This window comes from Anolis carolinensis, chromosome 2 (assembly GCF_035594765.1).
Source record: "Anolis carolinensis isolate JA03-04 chromosome 2, rAnoCar3.1.pri, whole genome shotgun sequence".
NCBI lineage: Eukaryota > Metazoa > Chordata > Lepidosauria > Squamata > Dactyloidae > Anolis > Anolis carolinensis.
In genome coordinates, this window is record NC_085842.1 from 74,259,365 (window position 1) to 74,281,415 (window position 22,051).

General features: G+C 39.7%; 1 protein-coding gene across 2 annotated transcripts in view; it reads right to left on the bottom strand.

The window, feature by feature from the left end:
* Nucleotides 1-21,605, bottom strand: part of pparg (peroxisome proliferator activated receptor gamma) — an 85,549-nt gene extending 63,944 nt beyond the window's left edge. Inside the window, exon 1 of one of the 2 annotated variants that reach the window (XM_003217673.3) lies at nt 21,521-21,605. The gene's annotated coding sequence lies outside the window, so the exon portion shown is untranslated. The other variant, XM_008105208.3, reaches the window with a different exon arrangement.
* Between the last annotated feature and the right edge of the window lie 446 nt (nt 21,606-22,051).

Below are 22,051 nucleotides of genomic sequence, written 5' to 3' on the forward strand. Positions count from 1 at the left end.
ATAACCTATTCTTATAGTTCTTGTGGAATCCTAAACTGCATCAGTAGGATCAAGGGAACTCATAGTACCCCTCTGTTCTGCTTGGGCTGACCTTAATGGGAATAACACTGTGTCCAGTTCTGGGTACCATTATTCAAGTATTGACAAGCGAGAATATGTCCTCAGAAGGGCAACCAAAATTATCAAAGTTCTTTGAGCTGAAAAGAATCTGATTCTTTTCAGCTCAAACTTAATTACAATGTTTACTGTAGAAATGCTGCTGCAATGCAACTCCTACAGCATCCTCTCCACAAACCTGCAACTGGGCAGAGGACAAAGAAATAAAGGTAGGTTAGGTAGGCACTAAAAGACTTTGTAAACAGGAGCTTCTTTATCAGGTGCTTTGTTAATTGGGGTATGCTTGTATACAGTATTCCCACCACATCTGCAGGAATACGATTCAGGGACCCACCAAGTATTTTAAAAATTCAGACATCACCCATATTATTATTTGGCAGTGATGTGGACATATATAGTTCAGCATGTCTGCATTCTTGTCTATGCCATTTACTTATATAGGGTGCAATGATCTGCAGATATTAGAAATTGAGGATCTGGATCCAGTTGAGTACCAGCTGAGTCACTCACAATGGACAAATAAGGTTTCCTATTCATTACCATCTTGAATAATCATCACTTAATTTAGGTGATCACATACCTCTGTTTGGAATCAAACAAGAGCCAATCAGACCAGAGACATTTTTAAAGGACTGTGTGTGGCCAATGAGTAAAAACAAAAATCAGAAATTGGTAGCAACTTTCATTGGGGCCACTAGAGTGTTACAAATAAGTTATATCAGAAATGATGGAACAACAATGATGGCATAGGGTATGGAACTAGAACTACAAAAATCTAGTTGGTGCACTGACAAGAAGTGGCTTCTAAATATTCAGGGACACTCTTCTGGATGTTTTGAAATTTTAAAAATGGAAAAGAACTAGAAAAGGACCTTGATGTTTAGGAACATCCAGGAACACATGTCGATAACCACATTGGGGAAGGTTGCTGTGTCTTTCTCCTTGACTACTCAGCATGCTTTCTTGGACTTATGGGAGTTACAATACAACAACATCAAGAAAGTCCGAGTTGACGTTACTTGTAATCACCAAATATTTGAGTACAGCTCATGTTGCCAATTGAGTTTGCCAGCAGGGCCTGATGGAAATCAAAGCTGAGCAATAAATGGAGGGCCACTGGTTGCCACCAACCTCTATTGCTGTAGCCAACCCAACTCCAACAGATCTCCAGTGAATGTTTGAGGATTATGCTGCAAAGTGTTTTCAAAGTGTATGCCTTAAAAATTGCATTAATTTCAATCTGAGCTCTTCAAAATGTTTTGTCTATCTTGGTAGTAGATTACACCAGGGACAATATATATTTGGGTTTATGAAGTACAGAGCATAACATGGTACAACAACAGGGTTGTAAAATCTACAAATGTCTCCAGTTAGTCAACTCTGCTTGAATAATTATTATGAAGAGAATCTGAATAATCATAACATGGCTTTTCAGTGGTGAAATCTTTTTTTTTGTCTTCCCCTTCAAGTGGTTATGGAACTGGGTGTCTATTAACAATGTTGTTGTGATGATGTCAGGTCGCCACATATCTTGGCTTAATAAACTAAGCCAGGCACAAGGTATATGATTATGCACACAGCTCACTTCCTTCTCAACACAGAATTTTAATAGTAAAATACATAATTATATATACAGGGGCCCCTCAGTATCTGCTGGGGTTGATTCCAGAGTGCCCCGTAGATACCAAAATCCACAGATGCTCAAATCCCATTATTTGAAATGGTGTAGTAAAATGGTGTCCCTGATATAAAATGGAAAAGTTTGCTTTTAGAGATTACTTTAAAAATATTTCAAGCTGTGGATAGTTGACTCCATGAATATGAAAGACTGCCTGTAGTTTACCAATATACTCTAACTGGACAGGTTAACTCAGGTTCAATGATGGCTTACCTATCCTAATATAACAGGGGACTATACAAGCCTTCATGTATCATCCTGGTGTACTTAATATCATTCATATCTCAGCACAGTAGGTTAAGATAGGACTGTCTCCCATTTATCTATCTCTTTGTCCTCTAGTCTTCACATTCAGTTATTCTAACATTTGGGAAAACCGAAGAAACCTTTTTTTGTTGATTTTGTTGCATCTGATGCCATTTGGCCAACTAATTTGCTATGAAACACATTTTTCCTCCTGAAAAATAAGATATAGCAATTGCCTTCAGGGAAAAACAGTATAACGATGACATCTTAAACTTAGTTTTGCTTGGTTCTTTAAGATTTTGTCCCTGACATCAACGGATTACAGAGAAATTCATACCAACATAATAATAAAAAACCTTTCAAGAGACTAGCTTCAGACAACACCCCAAAGCAATACTTCAAAAGCAGATTAAATTGGAGGGGTGGTTTCAAGACCAACTATGAGGTTTCTCATTGGTATCTGAAATCTTAAAACACTGCTGTAATAGCTTTCAAAATTCAGCATCACACATTCCCAAATTCATATTCAATTCCAGTGAATCTTTCTAGTGGTTTTCTAGAAACACTTTCAGTTTCTGTTTCCTCTTTATGCTTTTCAGCAAAATCCTATCTAATCCTATCTTACTCTTGTTTTTGCACAAATAATTTATGTTGAAAAATATTGAAAACAAAATGTTTCTTTGTTTCAGAGCAGAGATATTGCAGATATTCTAAAATACTGCAAACATGGAACATGTCACAGCCTTGCAAGAGCTTCCAAGCCATCTTCGGCATTTTTCTATCCTGAGAAGACCTTCTTATTTTGAAAACTACATTTTTTAATTTCTAAAACAAAGATAAGGTACTTGGAAGAGTTTTCTAAATCTTTACTTGAACCTTTGCCTACTTAGAAAGAGCATCCTGCCAGTCAGAATTAATGGAAAGATGTGCACATGACTTTCACAACCACAACATTACATCACGCTATGGATGTAATACTGGATGATGCGTTCGATCAGCTGTTTGATGTGACTCTTGTTACTCTGCTTCTTTAGAAAAATTGCCTTCATACACAAAATTGGAAGACAGAAATAAGATTTGCACAAAAGCTATTTCCACAAATAAAGTTTGAAGTGGTGATACACAGGACAGTGAAAATAGCAGTCAAAATATGAGCATGGACTGGGTTTAAACCAGTTAGACAGCACAGCATAATACATATTTTAAAAAGTAACAGGACACAGATATACAAGTTTTCATTAATATTTTCATTTGCTGTCAATATTTTAGTATCACATTTTACTTATAAGCAACCTCTCAAGGCAATTTCTACAATACAAAGACAAAACAAAATATAAAAATGGTAGTGCCAAGGCACAAATTAAACAAAGAGGCTTCAGCAGTGAAAATTGAAATAACTGTAGATTTATCATAAGGACTACTGTTTTATGGTAGCACCATTGATATCTTTAGCTACAGGTAATAAAAATGTCACTGAATCTTGTTTGGTATAAAAGCTAGTGTCTTAAAGCAGCAAATCAGGCTAGTATCAAAGAATGAGAGAAGATCGTGTATAGCCCAGCTCTGAGTTTTAATAACATAAGAAACAAAAGGATGCACATCTTCAGTCATTAAGGCTGAGGATCCTTAACAAACTCAGGTGACCAAGGGCCCTTCTACACTGTCATATACAGTGTTCCCTCACTACTTCGTGGTTCACTTTTCGCAGATTCGCTGTTTCGCGAATAACTCTAAAAAAGAATATTATAAATAATAAAAAATTACAATTTACAGGCTAAGGAAGAGAGGAAGGAGAAGACAAAGGGAAAGAAAAGGAACCCAAGTGGTAACAGGAGGAGAAGGAGGTGATTTATCAACAGACGATTGGCTGATGAAAACTTAAAATAGTGTATAACTACTAAAATAATGTATAAATGTTAACATAAATATAGTGTTCCTACTTCACAGATTTTCACTTATTGCAGGTGGTTCTGGAACGTAACCCCTGCAATAAGTGAGGGAACACTGTAATCCAGAATATCAAGGCAGATAATCCACATGTTCTGCTTTGAATTGGATTATCTGAGGCCCCTTCCACACAGCTGAATAAAATCCCATGTGTTCTGCTTTGAATTGGGATATATGGCAGTGTGGATTCAGATAACCCAGTTCAAAGCAGATATTGTGGGATTTTCTGCCTTGATATTATGGGTTATATGGCTGTGTGGAAGGGCCCTGAGTCTACACTGCTATATAATCCAGTTCGAAGCAGATAATCTAGATTTTATACAGCTGTATAGAAGGGGCCGAAGGTTCATGTCTCTACTCACTGGATGTCCTTGGCCCAGTCACTCTAACAAGGACCTTTTAAAAATAAAAGGGTGGGGAGACAGATATATGCCACCTTGAGGTCATTGGAGGAAAGGTAGGTTAAAAATGTAATGAATGCATGAATATATTTGTAACCAATTCCTCCAAAATTAGGAGAAATTGGTAACAGATATATTTATTAACTCATTATGTTTTGAAGATAAGGTGTGGCACTGTTAGCAGTTGGAAGTAATTTCTTCAATGCTTGATATACTAACTTCAAGCACTATCAAGCAGTCTGTTAATCACATAAAGTGGTGCACATCTGGCTCCATCACAAAACAATCTGAACGGTAGAGCTGGGAAATAAAAGTTTGATACCTATGGCTCACAAGACTCTAAGACAAACTAATACAGAAACAGATTGGGATGTTACTGAGCCCCCCACTATATAGCTGTATAATATCCACATTATCTGCTTTGAATTGGATTATATAGCAGTGTAGACTTAGATAATACAGATCAAAGTAGATAATGTGGATTTTCTGTTTGATAACTTGGATTATCTGGCAGTGCAGAAGGGGCCTGAGAGCCCTTCCACTTACCCATATAACACAGAATATCAAGGCAGAAAATCCCACAATATCTACTTTGAACTGCCATATATTCCAGTTCAAAGCAGATAATGTGGGATTTTATTCAGCTGTGTGGACGGGGCCTGAGAGGCTCTTTTGCAGTCTCCCATTATTTTCAGGATGGTCTCAAAGGAGTGGCCCTGATATTCCGTTGCTACAAAAATGGTAAACAGTCCTGTAGCATCTTCAACAGTAACAGTTTTATAACAGTCTAGGCTTTGTTTGTATACTGTTCTGATCATCACCACAATGCTCAGGAGTAATGTATGGACTTTTGAATATATTTGGAAACATCACATGCTAATGTATTCTTTAACCAACACTACTCACATCACATTGTTTCAACCACCTGAAGCATGCTGGTATAGAAACAATCATTTTGATACCTTCTCTTCAATGCAGGTTCCTATGATCCGTCTTCTGTTCTGCCTCATTTGATCCTTCTTTCTACCTGTGTCAACCCCACATAACGCATGCATACTATTTATTTTTCTTCTTTTTCTGCTGCCATTTCACCATTTCATTACTGCTTTGCAAATGGAAGGCACCAATGTAATTGCATAATTGCAGCATGCTGGCACCCTCCTCATGTCAGACCAATTGCACAATTACAGCAAAACAAATAACAAAAATAAAACTCAGGGAAAGGAGTAAAGCAACACTGGTTCATCCTCCTTGGGAGGAAGGAGGGGGAGAAAAAGAGAACCATACTGACTCACACAGAGCCGGCCCTAGGTATTTTTCAAGTGTAGGCGAACAGAATTTTGGCGCCCCCCCAAACCAATCACTGAAAAATAAAAGCGTTGGATAAGCGAAAATGTTGGATAATAAAGAAGTATAAAGGAAAAGCCTATAAAACATCAAATTACATTATTATTTCAAAAATTAAGCACCAAAACATCATGTTTTACAACAAATCAATAGAAAAAGCAGTTCAATACATGGTAATGTTATGTAGGAATTACTATATTTGCAAATTTATCACTAAACATTGAACAGGGATATAGGGCAGTGTGGACTTAGATAACCCAGATAGCCCTCAGTATTAAAAAAAACAACTCTAAAATCAGGACAATAAATAAAGAACTCTGAAAACAGAAGAAATCCAGACAGTAAACAATCAGGGACAGCTAACTCCTCCCAAAAAAAGATTCTCCCAGGCAAGAAGAAGCCAGGCCTTGAAGCCACAGGGCCATTAAATGCTAATCAAGGTGATTAATTACAACATTCACACCTGCTTCAAAGAAAAGTTCTTTCTCCCACCCTGGACCTTCTACAGATATATAAACCCCACATACCTAGCTTCCAAGTTCCTACAGACCTTACAATCTCTGAAGGCCCCAAAGGTGGGCTTGCATGGTGCGAAGGTGGGTCTGCGCCGGCCGGAAGGCCCAGCGCGCTCGCTGGAAGGCCCGAAAGAGAAGGAGGTGGAGAGTGGTGCCCTCCTCCTAGGACGATGGTGCCCCGGGGATGATGGCGCCACAGGCAAATGCCTATTTTGCCTTATGGTTGGACCGCCTCTGGACTCACATGACATGCCTGCCTGAATACTGGAACTGCAGCGGAATGAGATAATCGCACCAGAAATAAAAATTGAATCGCGGTGACATTGGAATCATTAATAGGTTCTTCCTATCTGTGAAAAGTTACAATCCAATAATGATGGAAGTGCAATGCAACAACGGAAGGGTTACAACATCATGTGATAAAGGAAGATCAAACACAAAACTAGTCTAGTGCAATTATGCAAACCTATCACATAATAAAGTCCTTATTTTAATAGCCTGAAACACAGAGCAATGTCTGATTTTAAAGAGGGTGATAACATAACTGAAAGAAGCAAAGAATTGTCCTAGTTTCTTAAGGAAAAGAGTACAAGTCCTAATTGTCTGGTGGGATCCAAGATGGCTTGCTGCCCACAATGAAGGCATCTCTTTCTGTTCCTCCCACAAGACCCACTAAGGACTTCTGGACTTGCTTCTTTAGGAGAGAGTACTCTGCCAGATATATAAAGGGGTGATATTAATGCTAATAATGAGAAGACAGGAAAGCTTGGAAAAGATCATGATGCTGGGGAAAATGGAAGGTAAAAAGGAAGAGAAGCCAACCAAGGGCAAGATCATGGATGGATGGTATCCCTGAAGTAATTGGCTTGACCTTGAAGGAATTGGGGGTGGCGACGGCTGACAGGAAGCTCTGGCGTGGGCTGGTCCATGAGGTTACAAAGAGTCTGAAGCGACTGAATGAATAAACAACAACAACATTAATGCTAACGTTTTGAATTAAGCCCCGGTGGCGAAGTGCGTTAAAGCATTGAGCTGGAGACCGAAAGGTCCCAGGTTCAATCCCCGGGAGCGGCGGGAGCGGACGCTGTTAGCTCCAGCTCCTGCCAACCTAGCAGTTCGAAAACATGCCAATGTGAGTAGATCAATAGGTACCGCTCCGGCAGGAAGGTAACGGTGCTCCATGCAGTCATGCCGGCCACATGACCTTGGAGGTGTCTACGGACAACGGCGGCTCTTCGGCTTAGGAATGGAGATGAGCACCAACCCCCAGAGTCGGTCATGACTGGACTTAACATCAGGGGAAACCCTTTACCTTTACCTTTGAATTAAGAGTTATTCCACAGAATAGCATAGGGCCTTTTCATGCTACTTATTGAAACCATTATGATTTCTCTCTAAATTACCCTAACTTCACACTGTGAAATCCTGGTGTTGGTATTTGGTCAAAGGGTCTACAGCAGTGTTTCTCAATGGCTTAGGATCTGGTACCAGTCTAGGGATCACCACTTTGGGCAGCATTGCTCTAGAGCAGTGTTTCTCAAGCTGTGCTCCTCCAGGTGTTTTGGATTTCAGCTCCCATAATTCCTATCAGCTGTTGAGATGGCTGGGATTTCTGAGAGCTAAAGTCCAAAACACCTGAAGAAGCACAGTTTGAGAAACACTTCTCTAGAGGACCTATCTGACTGAAATTTCTAATAACCATATTTAAGCTGCAAAATCTAGGATTTGATAAAAGATACAGCCATGACAGTTAAAGTGGAATCACAGCACTATATCTGTGTAGTTTGAACAAGGCACCGGAGTCACTACCTAGTTCTTTCGCAGTGGTTCCAGCTGAGATAGTTGCACATACCTCCATAGGATTCCTGAAAAACCATCTTGCCCTGAAGCTAGGCTTGAAATGGCTGATAAGCATATCAGACACACCTGATTCTAGAGATCAGCACTAAAAGAGCAAAAAGGCTATCAATTGTGATCAAGAAGCTACTTTAATATTTTGAACATGTATCATTATGAATTACAGATATTTTTTATTGTAGTCTTCCCTGAACACATTTTAAGTGGAGTCATATTTTATAAAAACAAATAAAAAGAAACCAATGTTCAGAACTATTATTAGGACAGATATATGAATTATGAAAATAAAGATAGGGTTTCAGCCTATAATTGAAAAATACTTTATCACTTGATTTAATTTTCTGCATCAAAAATAGCAATCAGTACTAGGAATGGCTGAATCATACTGATGGAAACAAGAAACTTTTGCCTAGGAAGGATTGGACACAATTTTAAAAACACACTGTTAACTTCTAGTCTCCTGTTTCTGTTCATGATTCTTCTTCACTGACTGTTCTGGTACCCACTGGATTTTTCTAAATAATATACCAGTATTCATGTTTTCTTCCTGTTGGAGGATTGGAAATGTACACGCAGCACAACCCTATGCATGCTTACTCTGAGGTAAGTCCAGCTGCAATTGGTCTCAGCAAGTACACACAGGATTGCAGCCTTAAAAACACTACTTCCACTAAACAAAAACTGACCATGTGATGTGTTGTTCAGAACTAACCTTACAGGAGTGTTCAATTTCAGCAACCTAAGCCTCAGAACAAAGCCTGTAACATCTATCTGTGGTGCTTACATAAAGTCATTGTTGTGACATTCTGCTGGAGTAGCAATATGCAAAGGGATCATGTAGAATCTTAGGATGTACCTAAGAAAGGAGATTTAGTCTCCAAAAGCTCATGCTGTCAGCTTTGTTCATTCAGCCTCTGAGGCCCCTTCCACACAGCTGAATAAAACCGCACGTTATCTGCTCTGAACTGGGATATATGGCAGTGTAGACTCAGATATTCCAGTTCAAAGCAGATATTGTGGGTTCTTCTGCCTTGAGATTCAGATTTATATGGCTGTGTGGACGGGCCCTAAGGTGCTACAAGATACCTTTGCATACTGATATCCCAGACTAACAGGGCACGGTCTTTGAATTCCAACCCCATGTTATTGCAGCAGTTAAGCACTATGGACCAGAATGGTCTTACAATCAGTGCTTTCAAGATTGAAAGAGAAAACCCATTAGACCCATTAGTCCAGAGGAGGCAAATTTAACTTCAGTGCTACTAAACACATTAGTGGTATTAGTCATCACTCTTTTATTGATTTCTACACGAGTTAAAATGAACTAATACCTTCCACTTTAGATCTCAAATACCAATAAACACATTGTAGGAGCCTCCGATGGCCTAGGGGATAAAAGCCTTGTGACTTGAAGTTTGGGTTGCTGACCTGAAGGCTGCCAGGTTCGAATCCCACCCGGGGAGAGCGTGGATGAGCTCCCTCTATCAGCTCCAGCTCCATGCGGGGACATGAGAGAAGCCTCCCATAAGGATAATAAAACATCAAAACATCCGGGCGTCCCCTGGGCAACGTCCTTGCAGACGGCCAATTCTCTCACTTCAGAAGCAACTCAGGTTGCTCCTGAAACGAAAAAACACACACATAAAAAAACCACATTGTATATATCTATAACTGCCAAAAAGAAAGTCAGAAGCCACTTTTCCATTTTGATGTACTGGTATTATTTTTTTTTTTTTGCTACATCTTATTTATTTTTTCCAGTTATTCTTTCTTCTTTCTTCTCCTTTCTATCTATTTTTCACATAACTCTCTCTCTCCCCCCCCTACCCCCCTCTATAAAAAAAACATTGCACAAATGAATATTAGAAAACAAACATCTTCACTTTCCCCCCTCTAATGTGGATAACTAAAGTCCCTGCCCTTAGGTGATAAAACCTGTTCTTCTGACCATCACTGCTTAAACTGTCAGCAAGTTCCTAAAGACTATAATTAACATTTTTCCTTTGAATGTCTTCTGTTTGAAGCAATAACAAGTAGCCCAGTCCTGTGATGTAAAGATTGGACAGTAACTTTTCACAACATTGATGCAAGTTAAATTTACAAAATCTTTTAGTGAAATAATTTAATGGATAAAAGGACACTTGAGAAGCTATAGAGTACTTAATATAAATACCCGAAGAGAAAAGGAAGAGCCACTTTCCTGCTCACTTTACTCTTGTCTAAAATCCCTGTGTTGAGGTCAAGATAAAATGAAGACGAAGAAGATCGTGAAAGAAGCCTCAGTTGTAGTTAAGTTTCCTTTCCCAAAAACGAAAAGCCAATTTTGTACAGCTGACCTAATGAGGTGTTCAAGGATGGAGTGACTACCCAACCACAGCCTTTGGGGTCATATTGAATTTCTGTAAAAACGTAAAACAGGCAGAAATAGGTCTTAGACTACAGACTGACAGTTCAAGGGTGAATCTAGTCTACAGTACACAGTTGGAGCAGTTGGATGCCACTTTGACACCCATAATTGCATCCTACAAAATCCTGGGATTTGCAATTTGAGGAGTACAACACAACCCCCTGCAGATAGCTGAAAACACTGATAATATTAAACCCTGTATTTTGACTATATATGGGCCAGAAGAATACCACAGAACCACACTAGAGGACCGAGAGAGCCCACAAACACTGCCAAGATCAAGTCCAAAAAAGAAAGCACTGGATTACTTTTGTAATTCTAACAGCCCAGTCTGGGCCATATATACTTAGAAAAATCTTCCATTCAATTTCCAGGATGTTTTTGCATTCTTTTCTAGGATACATAGCTGTGACTCCAGCCTTAAAACCATCACATATATTCAATAGAGCTAAGCAGCACAACCCAAAAAGTGTTCTTTTCAACATTATTTTTGGAAAAATCCCTGCATAAAGGGAGAAAATTCTGACATGACTGATATCATCATCAGGCTTCTACTTTTTAAAGATGTAGAGGGGTGTGCAGTTTTAAGACAGGATAAAATTACATTCGCATGTGATCCTACCTACAGTTTGATGGTGTAACTTTACAAAAAGTTTTATTTTAAAATTTGATATATATGTTGATTGAAACACTCGAGGAGGTCTGTTTCTAAAGATTCTACGAGTTGCAAACATGGAAATACAGTTAAAAGAACAGTAGCTAAATGTTTTCCTGTCTAACAGGAATGAAGATCAAGAGAAACTTGCGGCTGTCTCACTCAAACATGAGAAAAATAACCATCTCAATTCCTCAGGCAATTTGTTATCATTATCACTGAGTTGTAAAACAGCATGAGGAAACTTATTTTACAACCCTCAGAGGTTAAGAAGATATTCCATAACTCTGGTGCTACAGGCTGTGGATTCATGACAACGAACAGAAACTACACTGCAAAATATATTTATGTAATGAATCTACATAATGAATATTGTTCATTACTCACTCTTAGAGCATACATTCATATATGGAATCCCATAGATAAAAACCTGTCAAACCAAATCTGACCTAAATTGTGTAAAAATGAAGGAATGGTTTAATTTAATTTGAGTAAATATATAAATGATGAATATGTGATAGATAGACAGATAGATACTATTTTCAGGAACATATATATAAGAGTTATGACATGATCACTTTTTACTTTCAATTGCCTCCAATTTCTTTTCAAATAAAATATTGAGTCTCCCTTATCTGAAATACTTGAGACCAAACATATTTTCATATTTTGGAATACCTGTATTTCCATGTACATCACTTTTTTCCTCAGAGAGCCCTGGCAGGGGAAAGATAAGAGGCAGAAGGGGGGAGAACCCCACTTACACAAGATCTCTGTAAAAACCTGACATGCATCTGGACAGAGTTGGGTTTCGCTTCTCGTTCTCTAGGGAAAGTGTTCTGTTGGCGGGAAAACGAGACCCAATATAGGTGTTTGTCGCAAGGGGAACTTTGCGGAGTCAATTGATCAGCTTGAGGAGAGAGATCGTGTGTGGACTTCGTAATCCCAGTTCCTTGCTTCCCGGATCAAGTTTCAAGCCTTGCCTTGTTTCACGTTTTGCCACGGACTTTGTTTCATGCTTCATGTTTGCCTCGTTTCAAGTCTTGGATCAAGTCAAGAATCAAGTTTAATTCCAGCCTTGTTGTCAAGCTTCATTGGACTATAAAGACTCTGTTATTTCCCCACACTATTGCTTGGCAAAGTGTGTGTTTCGGTCAAGTGGATTAAAACTTTGAACTCTAATATCTTATATTGGACAATACATTTCTGGACTATATTTGACCTCATCTGAAAGGTCTGCTTCTGAACTATATTCTTCACTTGTTTTTAATGTTTTAATATATTTCTTTAATAAAGATATTAGATAGAGTCTGGCCTCTGCGCATGGTTATTGGTGTTCTGCAGCCTGGGTCCTGACAATTTTTGACAAGGATCTTGTGTAAGAAGAGTCTTCTTTCACTTCCTCCTTTTGTCATTCCCCCATCAGGAAAAAGTCAGCAGAAACTGAACGTGTGATTAGCCCCCTTTCCCCCAAGGCCAAAACAAGCAGTGTGTGGAAAATGAATTGTGTTGAAGACAATTCCTACAACCCAATACTATTTCCAGACAAACAAGACTCAATTAGCATGTCACTTTGTAAGGGTGTAAGCCTAAAATGAGGTATTAAAACTAAGTAAATAAAATATAGGAGGTTTTTTTATAGTAGAGATAAAGAAGTAATATCCAAGGAATATCAGAGGGAGAAGATATACCGTATTTCACAGAATCTAGGGTGCCATTGAATGCAGGGCACATTCTGTTTTTGAAACTTTAATTTTAGGGGGGAGGAGGTCAGTTTTTAAAAATATATTTTAGAATTTCCTTTGCATGCACAATACTTTTTTTGTTTCAATGTAGTTTTGTAGTGCAATCTTTCCTGTCGGGTGAAGAGGGATTGCGAAGAAACCCGCAAGTCATCTGTCTGATGAGTCTATTTTACTAAGTCTATGGATTTGTTGGGGAGGCAAGGGAAGGTGACAGCACTTAGCTCTGCCAGACAGTAAACAGACATTTGGCAAAGGACAAAATGGTGGGACTTTGTAGTGCTGTTGACGCTGGGACCCTTCCTCCTCCTCTGCCTCCTCCTCTGTCTCTGCCTCTCTTAGCGGTACGGCAGTTAGAAAAAACCCACATCAGGCAAATCTAAGGTGCACCCCATTTTTAAAGCCCCTTAAACAAAAAAGTGCATCTTAGGTTTCATGTAAAGTAGAAATAAAGCAATGGCGGCACAAAGAGACATCAGCTTCTGTAAAGATGCAGATTACACTTGAAAACTCCTCCATGAGAATTTAAATGCAGAGTTTAAATTCTGCATTTAAAGGACTAACAATTTCTCAATGTGTTTGCCAAAATTCTATTTTTTCTCTAGATCCATGGATTGCAGGGGAAAGAATACCAGATTCACATAAGTTTCTCTGATGTACAGCAAGATGAGTGGTGGGAAGATGTATGAAGAAGACAAATCGCAGGGAGTAAAGGTGTTTAGTACACGTGTGCATACGCAGACACTCCTATTTTGGTCAAGAGGAAGTATCACAGAGCTGATTATATCTCACAGCTTGACTCTATGAAACCATTTGTTATGTGCTTATGGGGAGACATGTGGCAGGATAGGGAGGCTCAATCCAATTCTCTGCTAATAAACTACATTACAGAGGAGGAAAACAATCTCACCTCTGCAGACTAGATCAGAAAATATGATAAGGCTTCAGCTAGTTCAGGCTAAGACTAATTCAAATGTCTGCTTCCCAAACACTGTCACACGGCATTGTCACAATTTGCATGTATGTCGAAGTACTACTGATGGATATATTTAATTTGAAATATAACAAAACCTGTCAACATTTTAAATGCTTTTTACACCCTGAAATTACCAGTGGTTAAACATCTATGTGACTTCTCTTGAGGTTGGATGTTAATCAATGTACTGTAATATCTATAAAAGTCTTGCACTTGTGAAATAGCTATCATAGAGCAATTGCAATTGAGAATACAGTTGATAAGAGCCATCCAGTCCAAGCCTCAGCCATGCAGAAACATACAACTAGACCTCTGTTTAAAAACTTCCAAAGAAAGTGAATTCACCATCCTTTAAGGCAGATAGTTAATTTTTTTCTTAATAACAGAATTTTCATATCACTTCAGACACTATGTGTACCATTCCTTAGTTTTTGTCAGATTTATCTATGTATCCGTGATTGTTTTGCTGCTGCTAAAACAGATATTACAGACAACTACAACACTGAATAGAAGCTACAAAGATGTTTCTTTTTCTTTTATTGCTAATAATCAACCAGAAAGATGGCAAGCAACTTGCTTGTTGTTCAGTAAGGTGGGATATTGGGATTCACAGTACTAAATTCATAGACTTTGTCCTGGCTGAGCAAAGACTGTGCAGTATGCACATGATAAGCTTAATCATGAGGGAAAGAAGTGTCTTCTGTATGTCTCTACAGCACTATTGGTTAGCCGATTCTAGGAGTTAATTAGATTTTTTTGGCACGTGCCACTTTATGAATAATATAAATAATTTATTCTGTGATGCAAAGAATCTTTCAAGACAGCATACTATTCTAAAGGCACACACATCTGTGTGACTTAAAGTCACTTGTCAAATTTCATGGGGTTTTCATGAGAAGGAACACTCATGGGTTTGTCAGTTCCTTCTTCTGAAATACAGCCCACAGCACCTGGAATTTATCGGTGAACCAAACACATACACAGCCATATAATGTCCCCAAGTTTTAATAAGATACAGCTGTACTGGGAATAGTGAGATATTACTTATTGTTCATATATTTTCAGCCAGCAAGTTCCATTCAAAGTGCAACTTGTAATGTCATCATATAGCAATGTATGACAAACTACAACACTGCAAGACCATATATTTTGTATAATAACAAGTAGATTAATTGACATATAGTTGTTCAAGCCAATGCGAGGTAGGTTAGACCAAGTCCTCATCTACACTGCTATATAATTCAGAACATCTGCTTTGAACTGGATTATATGGCAGTGTAAACTCATATTCGGTAATCCAGTTTAAAGCAGATAATATGGATTCATATGACAGTGTAGATCCACCGAAAACTCTAGCTAGTTAGTTTAATATCCTTTTTTTCATAACAGCCAGCCAGATCCTATGGGAAGACTACAAGTGACTTCTCAGGTGCTCATATATAGAGGCAGATTGTTTCTGATAGGGGAGGTAATACGTAGCCCTCACGATAAGCAGCATTTGATAACCTTCCTCTCCATGAATTTGTCTCTCTTTGGAGCTGCTCAATTTGGCAGCCAATATTACACTTTGTTGTAGAGAATATGATAGCTTAACTATGTGCTTTGTTAAGAAGTACTTCCTTTTATCAGTGTTGAGTCTCTTGCCATTCAGCTCCACTGGATAACCCTGGGTTCTGGTGATATAAGAAATGGAGAAAACTTTCACTCCCTCCAAACTGTGCATAATTTATATGCCTTTCTCATTTGTACTTCTCTTAATTGCTTTTTTCTGAATAAAAAAACTAACAACTCCAGACTCAAATCATTCCCCAGACAGGGAGTACATTCCAGCTTTTGGTAAGTTTGCTTGCCGCTTTCTGCATCTTCTCCAGAACAGTATCCAAAATCTGCTAACACTACAGGCTTATATACAGACAGTATGGCATTCGCAACTTTACTTTTTAATTCCTTTCCTAACATTCCCCAACATGGAAATGAACTTTTAATAGCAGCCACACATTGTTTCTGAAAGCATCTATTTTTTGGAAACGTTCATTTAGTGATTCACCAAAACTTTTACACCAATTTATCTGACAGTAAACTGATCTCAATGGGAGCTTCCTTTACAAAAGACCAATATAGGATTGCTCTGTAATATGCCTTTGATTTCAAATTGATCCGTTAAATGAATTATATCACCTCAATCAAAGGCACTTAGATATACAAAATTCACAATTTCCATTTCTAGCCAATTATTTCTTTTGTGTGTGCTCAAAGGTTTAGAAGCACTCACTGTATTTATTTCAATACCAAAACAATGCAAGGTCCATTTTCCCTGCCCATAGGTGAATACAAAATTTGTGATCGCAAAGTTTAAATATAAAGCATGGACCATGGCCCCTTCCACATAGCTATGTAAAAGCCACATTGAACTGGATTATATGGCAGATAATCCAGTTCAAAGCAAATATTGTAGGTTATCTGTCTTAATATTCTGGGTTATAAAGCAGCGTGGAAGGGCCACATGTGTGTTTTGAGTTTTGGCTAGAACACAGATTTTTACACAAGTCATGATTAACAAATAAATAGGAGGGAGCAACATATTATATTTTCACATGATGAGACTTGGGTGGCTTACCACCTAAATCCTGCCATAGATATTAATTCTAGGAATAATTAATTCCCTCTACTGTCAAGTGAATGCTCACCTGGAAAAATGATTTCACTCATGCTTTTTAAAGTTCATTGGTGTTACACATTTGTTGGCACTGCAAAAGAAGCTGCAATGCAATCCCTCCAGCCCTCCCTGCCATGTAAACTCTGTGACTTCAAAAGGGAAAACACAGAGTTACCTGATGATTTCAAGGAAGAAACACCATCCCTTATCCCCTATTCTTAGGCACTTGATGTAGGATCTATTAAATCATTTTGCAAATGTAGAGCACTTGATAAATTTGAAGGAGCTGTAGAAACAACAAAACTAATGTAATTATTTTAGAATGTGTGTTTGATCACTCCTCTACAGTATCCGTGCTAAACAGATTGTTCCTTGCGTGATCAGACCATAGCTTTCATTAATTAAAACAAAAATAAATTTTAATTTTGTTTTATCATTAGACTAAGATATAGTAACGTATCAATAAATTTCTCCATTAAGTGAAAGTGGGCAATCTCTCACAGCTCATACTTTTCGAAGTCTGAGTCGCACATTTCCTAAGTACTGTAATAATTATCTCCGTCTAACCCAGGCATGGGCAAACTTTGGCCCTCCAGGTGTTTTGGACTACAACTCCCACCATTCCGAACAGCCTCAGGCCCTTTCCTTTCCCCCCTCAGCGAGGAGGAGGAGATGCTGATGCTTAAGGCCTTTGGTTAAGATCATCTTTTTTCCATCACAATTATTATCCTCCTCGACCTTTTGCATTGGTCGCTCTTCCCGATTCCTGATTGATTGATATTACTCAGGACTCCTCCCTACCGTACCTAATGTGACCTTAAATGATTCTAATGCACTTTATCTATTTATGAATTTGTTACCCATAATGTGCACTGTACACTTTGCTTATCCACTATTGCAACCTCATTGTTTTTAACCTGATGTTTTAATTCTGTGTTGTGTTTTTTAACTTATTGTGTATATTTTTTATTGGTTTTGTTTTGTCCTGATGTTTTATATTTTATCATTGTTTGTATTTTGATTTTGCTATAAGCCGCCCCGAGTCCCCTTCGGGGGAGATGGAGGCGGGATACAAATAAACTTATTATTATTATTATTATTATTATTATTATTATTATTATTATTATTATTATTAAGCAGCTGAGGGGGGAAAGGAAAGGGCCTGAGGCTGTTCAGAATGGTGGGAGTTGTAGTCCAAAACACCTGGAGGGCCAAAGTTTGCCCATGCCTGATCTGACCTTATTCCAGAAATACGTTTATATCAGAAATGTTCATATTTTATATCAGAAAGAGGATTTCCTAAGAGAATAAAAAAAGGAGAGCCCAGTGTCATTGCAAGATACATCCATGATGACACAAGGACTAGGAAAATAGAAATAATTATGTTTAAATTAGCTGTGTCGTATTATGATCCTAAAGGATTTTACACAGACATTTTGTTGTAAAGCAACACCTATATTCCAGTACTGTAAAATGTAATCTTATTTGCATCTCTTTAGAATTTATTTTGGATTACCTATACATGTGACTGAGCTGCACATGGGATTAGAATTCAGAACCTCGAGAGTCAAACTATCAGGAACATCAAGCATCAAGTTTAGCATGCACTGCCCATTTTATGTGCCAATTTACAGATGGCATTTTCCCCTGTTCTATGTATGGGATCAAACACATATGGGGAAAAAATATAATTGCACATTTGCATCTGAAAAATGTAGAAACACTTATTTTGTTATGTGCGACATTTGAGAACCAAGTGCTTGCCTTATCGTGTTTTTAAATTGATCATATGTACGAACATGTGTTCCTACTTTTTACTGAATTAAATCAGAGATTGAAGTAGCTACAGTGGAACATAATATATGAAAATCATAAATATGTTTAAACAATGTAACTATTGAACTTTTTGGGAAAAAAATAATGCTTATCTGAAGGGGATAACAATTTACAGAATGAGGGTCACAGCAAATATTTTTGTGTTGCCCAGGAACATAATTTTGGAATAATGCTTCAGTGTGGGCATGCCCAATAGGAATAGTAAAGCTGTTTTCAGACATAGAATTAAAATTGCCTTTTATTTAAATCAGTCTGTAATATGGAGATGAAAACCTACAACTGCTGGAATGTATGCTTGATTTTCTTTTCATGTTCATTCTTACTTTGACAAAATTCACATGAGAGCATAATTGGCAGAAGACAGGCTCAAAGACACGTTGCAATTTCACATGTGAAAACAGTGGGCCCTTGGTATCTGCTGGGGTTTAGTTCAAGGACCTCCAGTGGAGACCAAAACCCTTGGATACTCAAATCCCATTATATGAAATGGTGTAGTAGAATGCTGCCCCTTATATAACAAGACAAAATCAATTTTGCTTTTTGGATCTTAAAAAAAAAAATTAAAGTCATGGATGGCGGGATTTGTGGATGCAGAATTCATGGTTTGGATGCACTGGTTCCAGTGTTGCTATCACCTGACTACTCAGAGCAAAGCAGTGATTCGCAGATGATCCCACACCGAGCGCCACCATACTGATTTTGTATGTATGCCTTCAAGTCACCTATCAATTTATAATAACCTGATGGATTACACAGAATTTTCTCAAGCAACACCCAGAGGTGATTTTCCTAGTTCTTCCCTCTGAAACACAGCTTACTGTAGCTGTTATTCATTGGTGGTCTCCCACCCCAGTACCAATCAGGGCTGACCCTGCTTATCATCCAAGATCAGACAGGATCTGGTACCTTCAGGACATCAGCTATCATCCAAGATGAGTTTTCCCAACATGAGAGCTATGCTCCTAGAAAGAAACTCCTCAAAATGGTACCAAAAGGAACCTGTCGCGTGGCACAATTGTATGAAATTATGACCTTGTTACCAAGTTGGATCATAACTCATACATATTGCCTCAAAGTTACAACACTAACAGGAACGCGCACAGTCTCTAGTGCATAATGCCCTTGGGAGAAATGACAGTGGGAAACTTACAAAACACTCCTGCAGACTCGGGATATGACACCAAGGCATCATATATTTCACAATGTATAATATCTGTCATGGCAGGATTATACTTGGAACATAAGTGTATGCATTTACATTCTCGATTGTGGTTAGGAAACACATGAGAAAGGCTGTGGTTTAAAAAAAATCTTCCGCCTTTTCAAAAGGCTCCCTTTCCATCACCTTGCATGCTCCGCTGCAGGATCACCACAGATATAGGTGTCTTGAGGTTTTGGCAGCGAAGACAGTGGTCAAACTGTCCTGCTTTAATATACATAAGTATGACACATGTTTTGTGAAAGGACACTTAACACATCACTCCAGATGGCACATCCCCATCCTACAGGACAAGCCCAGCTTTCTCTGATGAACAGACAAAACACCCTTATTAAGATCACTGTGTCTGGGTTGCTGTGAGTTTTCCTGGCTGTATGGCCATGTTCCAGAAGCATTCTCTACTGACATTTTGCCCACATCTATGGCAGGCATCCTCAGAGGTTGTGAGGTTTGTTGGAAATTAGGCAGGTGAGGTTTATATGTCTGTGGAATGTTTAGGGTGTCTGCCTGAGGCAAGTGTGAATGTTGGCCACCTTGATTAGCATTGAATGGCCTTTCAGCTTCAAAGTCTGAATTAGGGCAGTAAATAAAGAGCAGCACTAAAAAAAAAGAGGAATAATAATAATAATAATAATACTTTATTTTGACCTTGCCACCATCTCCCAAAAAGCACTCGGGGTGGCTTACAAAGCACTCGTAATGTAACAGTACATATGGTGCAATAACTACAGATACATCAATAGCAAATGAAAACATAATTTAAATCATCAGTACATAGGACCATACCACAGTAAAATCAATCAACCCTAAAATACAGATAAGAAACAACACCTCCCAACAAAGGAGCCCCCAGGCAGGAAGCAGCCAGTCTTTGAAGCTGAAAGGCCATTCAATGCTAATCATGGTGGCCAATTTGCAACATTCACACTTGCCTGAAACAGACAAGAGTTCTTTCTCCCACCCTGAACCTTCCACAGATATATAAACCCCAGTTGCCTAGTTTCCAACAAACTTCACAACCTCTGAGGATGCTTGCCATAGATGTGGGTGAAACATCAGGAGAGAATGCTTCTGGAACATGGCCATACAGCCTGGAAAACTCACAGCAACCCAGTGATTCTGGTCATGAAAGCCTTCAACAACACATCACTGCATCTCCTGGAAGCAAGATTCATGGCTGGACTTGGATGCAAAGGCAGGCCACCCACCTGTGGCTGGAAAGAGCGCAGGACACTTCCCTCTCCCCTTTCAGAAGCTTCCCCTGAACAAGGCTAAAGAGCCACAAAAAGAGCCTTTTCCCCTTAGAATCAACGAGTTGGAAGAGACCACATGGGCCATGTAGTCTTCTCTGTCATGCAAGGAAAGCACCATCCAAGTCTCCTGTTCAGCCTCCAAAGAAGAAGCCTCCACTGCACTATTTGTGTATAACTGAGTCCTTGAACTTCACTTTCCAGCCTTGACACAACTATATTGATGAATCGGAGAGGAGGGCTTGGGTTGGCATGTGTATGAGAGAGAGAGAAGGAAAGCAAGAGAAAGAAAGAGATTGAGAGAGAGAGAGAGAGGGTGGTCCTAAAGATTCACCGTCCTCCCCACTGTCCCCATTCAATAAGTTCTGGGTCTCGTATCCTCGGAGAAAGTGAAACCAAGCCCCGCTCTGATGCCCAGGCCCCTTGTTGCCTGATGGCGACCCCAGTGAGAGCCCGAGGGTTCCCTTGGCCAAGAGGGACACTTTCCCCGCCATAAGCCACCTTCCTGGCTCCCGGTACGCCCTCTTCACCCCGCGCCCAAACGACGGGGTGCCGCTTGGCCCCTTCTTACTCAACAGGGATTTCAGACAGTTTGCCGTGGGCTTGAGCCTCCTCTGCCCGAGAGTGCCGGCCCCGGGCGCCCTCCCTCTCCCGCTCCCTCTCGGACTGACCTGGTGCTGTCAGCGCGGCTGGGGAAAGTCTCCTCGCCTGGTGGCATCTGGGCTTCCCCGCCCGGGCCGCCCTATGGGCAGGAAGAAGGGCCCGCCCCCGCCCCCAGTCCCGCCCCCCAGCCAAGCCCCACGGCCGGGAGGACACGGGCGCCCCCGAGGAAGGAGGGAGGGAGGGAGGGAGGGAGGAGGCGGACTGCGCCTGGCTCTCCACGCAGGACACGGGCAGCGGCGGGTGGAGTGTGGAGTGAGTGAGGCACAGCACACGAGGGTATCCACTCTGTGGAATGACTGCAACAGTTTGCCAATCTGTAGGATCCCAGGAGTTGTGAAGTTGGAAGGTATTCGCCTCCCCATCCAATCCACACATTGACACTACGCTGCAGAAGTCATGCCGCTTGGCCCCGCTTGAATTGCCAAGGCTCAGTGCTGTGGAATCCCAGGAGTTGTAGTTTGGTGAAGCACCAGCACTCTTGGGCAACTTCACTGAGCCAGGACAGTTCAAGCAGCGTCCAACTGCATTCATTCTACAGC